This window comes from Linepithema humile, chromosome 3 (assembly GCF_040581485.1).
Source record: "Linepithema humile isolate Giens D197 chromosome 3, Lhum_UNIL_v1.0, whole genome shotgun sequence".
Lineage (NCBI taxonomy): Eukaryota > Metazoa > Arthropoda > Insecta > Hymenoptera > Formicidae > Linepithema > Linepithema humile.
The window spans coordinates 29,699,897-29,705,896 of NC_090130.1; positions in this window are offsets into that span (position 1 = coordinate 29,699,897).

The following is a 6,000-nucleotide window of genomic DNA, read 5'->3' on the forward strand; positions in this document are numbered from 1 at the left end:
CTTTATTCGGATTGTGAGATAAAATCGCTGGAATTTATTAACATTACAAAATATTTAAGCAGTCCGGATGACGTTATTTGTAGCAATATAAGTCGCAGCCGGAAATGACATTTATATTATTTTCTTAGACATTCTAAGGACGAAAGAGGATAATTTGAATAAGAGATACATAAGTAAAAAATGCGATATTATTAAAATTCTTTAGACAAGGCGCCATCTTTCTTAGTGATGACTAAGCGTACTGGCGATTTCTTAAAAGACGCTTGCCGGCGGTGCAACTTCTTTAAGAAAATATCCTTATTCTTTCTTTCTTACCGACTCGTTCCGCTCCAGGCTCAATAGTTATTCACTCTTTAATCTTACGTCGATTCAGTATAGCGAATACATATTGAGTTAAAAGAGTCGATTCTTTGAAGTGCACTATCTTTTTTGATTGCCAGTTATTTTTCTAAATGAAAAAAGTAGAGTTTTCGAGAAAAAATATTTCTTACTTTTCTTTAAAAAATTATTAAAAGCTTGGCGACTGAAAGATATTAAATTTAAAAAATTTGTTGATGAACTATATTCTGCCTGTGAAAACTAACTTTTTACGTTTTTTATATACCTTTTACCGACTTTCCAATCTTTTCGCAAGCTGCCTTATCACGAGGGTGACGTTTTCTTAGAGCTAAAGAAGGGTGCGAGAAAGAGGAGGGTGAGTCTTCTTAAATGTCTTTACCATCTTTCTCGTACGAGGGCGGCACAGGTACCTCCTTAGGAAAAAAGATTGATAAGAAGAATTTATTTTAATTATATTATAATGTCTACTTAGAGTACTCTTTGTTTTTTTCTTAAATTTAAACTTGAGTTTCGCAGAAATTGATTACAAGTTTATGCAGTTTAATTCATGGTAGTTTGTGGCGAGAATTTATTTGTGGAATGTTATGTTGTAATAAGTTTTAATCATTTCATTGATTTATTTAAGTGATCAAAAGGCGTAAAACTTGCAGCTATTCTCTTCTTTGCGAATAATGAACTTGATTTTTATTTCTCGTTATTTGCACGTAGAATAATGTGCTAGAAAGGAAACATTTTTATGAAAAGATATTCGTGATCCAGGATGGAGGTATTTGAAAAAGCATATCTACTACTTACAAAGTAGAAACATTAATGAATCTTTAACATTGCTTTTTGAGAAGAAAAGTACAAGAAATACTTCTTGTGTTTTTTAAGTAGGAAATATATTTTAGTATTTCATGCTAATCTTTATATGCAGTAGGTATTATTAATTCGGAATGATGATGTAGGTCTGCACTTGCTCCTCGTCGAGTTCCTACGTGAATCACGTCCTGACATCGTCAGGTTTGTCGGTTAGCCATTTCTCCGTGTTCGATCTTCCGACTTCGAAGAACCTGGTCAAACGCGCCGGAGAAATATGCGAGCCCGACCTGAAGCAGTAGAGAGAGATCTCGGAGTATCTTGGCCGGGTCTCGCCGGTAGCTAGGCAACCCACCCCCAGGGCCCACCACCTCCTCCTTCTCCTCACCTCAGCTCTCGCTCTCTACCCCTTGCCACCTTTTCCTCCACGAGACTGTGCCTCCTCCACCTCCAACAACCTCCGCCACTACCACCTCGACCACCGACCCTCTTTCAAAATCCCTCCTCCGCTTCCCCCGTCCGCCACCCCCCCAACGGCCGCGCACTTGCCTCCTCCCTCACCGCGGGTGCGCGGGTTCCCCCAGTCGCTGCCGCAACGGCCACGCTGGGGTACCTCAGAACCCCAGGCTGCAACCTGCCAGGTTACCCACCTCCGCGAGGTGCCAAGACTCGTGAGAACTCACACAGAAAAATTTTAGTCGATTGCCGGCGACCTGACAACGGTCATTCAGAGCGCGCATCCCCGGCGGGAAATGAAACAGAGGCGCGACATGATTTCCACGTGAATGCTTTTCATGACGTCAATGAATATGACGGCGATCTTCTCTCTCAAGGCGCGGGAGTAAAAAACGCGATTGATTAAAAAATTTTTTTTTGCGATTTTTATAGTCAACTGATGCTAGACTGATTGGCATACGTATTCATGGATAATATATATTATGAAACGGAGTTATAAGTAATGTATCACATTAATGCATAATGTAAATATTCTCTCAGGACATCTCTCGTGGACTTAGAATATGTTATCACATCAAGACGCTGCATTAATTGTTAATTATTTATTAATGATCAAAGTCGGAACTTGTCTAGAGCTCTACCAGACATGTTCCGCTTAAGAAATTCTGTTATTTGTTGAATATATTGGCAATTATTATATCCAGCAGTTCGGAGTGTCGCTTTCAACGCCGACTCACCGCTGAAAATCTTAGTGGTTTCCTCGTCTCCATTTTGTTTTGCGGTTGGAATGCGCGTTGCGTGCGTGAACAAGGCGGTTCTGCGCATCGTCTTGCGGTTGGTTTGTGGTTCTGGGGGTGGCTAGGCCCGATCATTGGCCGCGGGGGTGTCAGGGGTGGTTTTTGGGGGTGTGGTGGCACCTTGCGGTTTGCGGGCTGATCTGCCACCAGAAGGGGGCGGCCCTCTTATCGACCTTCCATTGGTTCTCCTCAGGATGGTGACGAGGAATTGACTTAGGGTGAAGGATTCGATCGACATGCCGATTGGTATCTCAGTTTCCTGAATACGGATTTTCTTTTTCTTGCTAATTACTGTAGGAAGAAACACAAATATATAATTATTTTCTTACAACTCCAGCATGTAGCTTCAATTATATACATAACATAATATCTTACTTATTTTTATTGTATATATAAAATAACATATTATTTTGGACACATTTTTGATACAAAAGTTAGAGAGTATTAATTAGAAGTATCTAAGAAATATCTAAGAAATATTACCGGATAATTTTAGGATATGAGATATAGTAACAATTACGAATATGAGGCTATAATAACTCAGGCGCCGCAATCTCTTGAGTGTTATGGAATAAATTGATTGCCTTAGTAGCCTGCCGTAGGTCCAGCGTGAACAGCCAGCGGGTAGAAATTAAACGATCTTTTCAAATTCGTAGGCTTGTATATTACTTGGCTCACCCAGCCAGCATCGAAACAACCCTCGCCCGGGGAAGCTACTCCCGACGTTTAATTACGCGTCCCTCCGTGAAGCGACGAAGGCTCCCTTTCATTAAGGCAATAATTTTAATAATTTTTATCTTTTCGTATAATCTGCCTAATTAAAATTACGCTTTGATCGCGCCGCAGCGTCCGCCCTTACTTAATACCGTTTCCGCGAAGGCATTTTGCACTAGCTGCCGTCTTAATGTATGGTATTGTTCGTGGAGTTTTTATCAATTCACGCGATATAAAACCTATTGAATTATTACAACAAATAATTAATAAATTGTTGCAATACGAAATTGTTAAGATTTTTTGTTTTAAAGAACGATATCTTAAACCAATAGCATTCTATAATTGTTCTTTCGGGCAGTAATTGTAAAGATTAAAAAAAATAGAACCAAAGAAGAAAGTCGTATCTTTTCAGAACAATACTAGAATTTTGTCGCAAGCGACGAAAAGAACATTGCATCGTACCGGGTGTCTTTTGGAAGACTCGAGGTTTGCGTTATCGGCGCGCGATCCTTTAACGCTTCTCGTTTCAGCCAACACTTTTGAAAACTTTCCAACCCGCTCGTCCCCTCTCGCACATCTCGCTTTCCTCGACTCTTTTTGCTAGCCGGTCGTCCGCGTAAAAAGATCCAAAGGGCTGGGAGTTGTTTAGGTGAATTCGGAAAAGCGGAGAGAGAGAAAGAGAGAAAGAACGAACGAAAGGGGAAGATAGAATTGCTCGCGGAGGAAAAGGAAACACGTATTCAAATGTTGATGAAATTGACCAGACGCGCTTTGATCTGGCCTCTTCAAATATTCGCCAAGAGATTGAAGTGAACATCTGAGGAGAGCGAGAATTATCTTTCTCGGCCGGAAAAAGAGAAAATCCGACGAGCGCGCTTCACTGCACGTGTATCATTCGAATATTCGCTTGCAATCATTGATTACAGTGCGCGTGAATTTTTAAGCAGTGGTGAAACAAACTTCAAAAATATAGAATAAAATTTTAGAGAACGAGTGGAGAGACACACGTTTACAATCGATATATTTAAATTTGCATTACACACACACACATATACGCATAGATAAAATAAGTATTTTTTTTTTATCAAAAGGAATAAAACATCGGGAGATGTAATGAAGTATTTCCTGACGTAATAAATGAGTTGTCGTTTTTCCCGATACCAGCGACGGAAGTCGCAGACTTTCTACAAGTTCGCACGTGTCGGTGTGTAACATTCGCTCCCCGTTCGAGCGGGCGGCTCGCGCATTAGTGTGCTTTATGCGAGGTACGGCTGCCGCGAAACGAAGGTAGGGCATGCACCCTCCGGTGGATTTAATATTTAAAAGCGCATCTGAAATATGTCGATTCTGGCACATAAACACGAGGGCACTCCACACTCCCGGCTCACCTCTTAGAGTCGCCCGTAGTGTCTCGCATGATTTATTCGTCGCGTTACTATCCGGAACTGTGAGGTTTACGCTGGACGAAATTTGCACTCTCACATCCTTCGTCCAGGACTACTTAATCGGGTTGCTTGACGGTCTTTGATATCGTTTTAGAAATGAATTATACGTACTTAAAGACGATTTATTTTTCCTTCAGATTTTTTCGTCATAGTTTTACAAATTTTTAATCCTACCTTCAAATTTTTTCGGTTAGTAGCAATGTTTTATTTTTGGAGGATTTGTTAGTAAGAAATATTCTAAATTATACTAACAGCTAATGCGTATCTCATCAGAGTCCCACCTAATTAGAAACTCATTCCACCGACGTTACGGCCGCGGAGGGCACGTACTTAGAAATTCCTCGGCAGACTGCAGAGTCCAATAAGAACTCCCTCATCTCCTTCGAAAGTTATGCGCAACGTTTGGCCCACCCTACAACACTGTAAATCCTGGCGTAATGTACACACATGAGACGCGGCCCACCCTTAGGTGGCATTGTAGCCTTCGCAGCCCTCTGCACGGTGGCACCATCGACCCCCTTAAACGTGAATTTGATATTCGTAAATCTGCCGGCCGGTCTCCATAAATCAAAACTACCCTCCCTCAGCTCTGCAGTCCGCGGAGAGATTCGCGCGGGGACAGGAGGTTGGCAAAGCACCCTCTCGGTAGAGTCTGCTACATCCACTCGACATCTTTCGTTCTCTTAAAAATTGATTTCTTGCGCGCGCTTTGATGCCGCGTGGAAACTTGGAATTCTTTTGCAGAACTTGGCGTGCACTTTATTCGTCGATGAACCGGAGTCTCATTATTTTAATATTTTAATCGTTAGAATGTTAGCAGTTCTAGCGACGCTAATCTTCTTCGTGTTTATTGAATAATTTAATTTTTTGTAATTTCGCACAACAGTTTTGTACAACGAACACCACTTTTCCAATTTATTTAAAGTGTTACGGTCGTTGTGATTGCAATTTAGGTTAACGCAAATTATTAAATAACGCGTCGTCCGAGTCGAAACGCTTCGCGAGAAGGGGTAAGCGCGGCTTCAGTGGACAGGGGGCAGGTTTTTCGACGAAATACCTCGCACGATACCGCGCATTCTTGCCGTGGGAGTCACCGCCGCGCCCTTAATTAAAAATCCAACGAACCCCCAAAAATGAGCCCCCGCGGTAGCGCGCGAGAGGAAAACGCGTCCAGAGAGAAAGGGCACTCTCTCTCTCTCTCTCTCCTCGCGAAAGAGAGAAGGAGAAGGGGTGCCGGAGGGCTACGGTTAAGGGTGGGCGGGTCGTACGTCGAGGCAGACCGCATTCTTTCGTTTAATTCCCGCGAATTTATAGGAGCGAGAGACGACAAACCGTGCCGCAATACTCGTTGCGCGGCCTTTCCCGTGTTCCTCCTCGTTGCGGACTTAAAAAGTATTGCCATCCCACGTGGTCCGTAATTGGATCCGACGCTGTCGTAGGAGCACCATGCG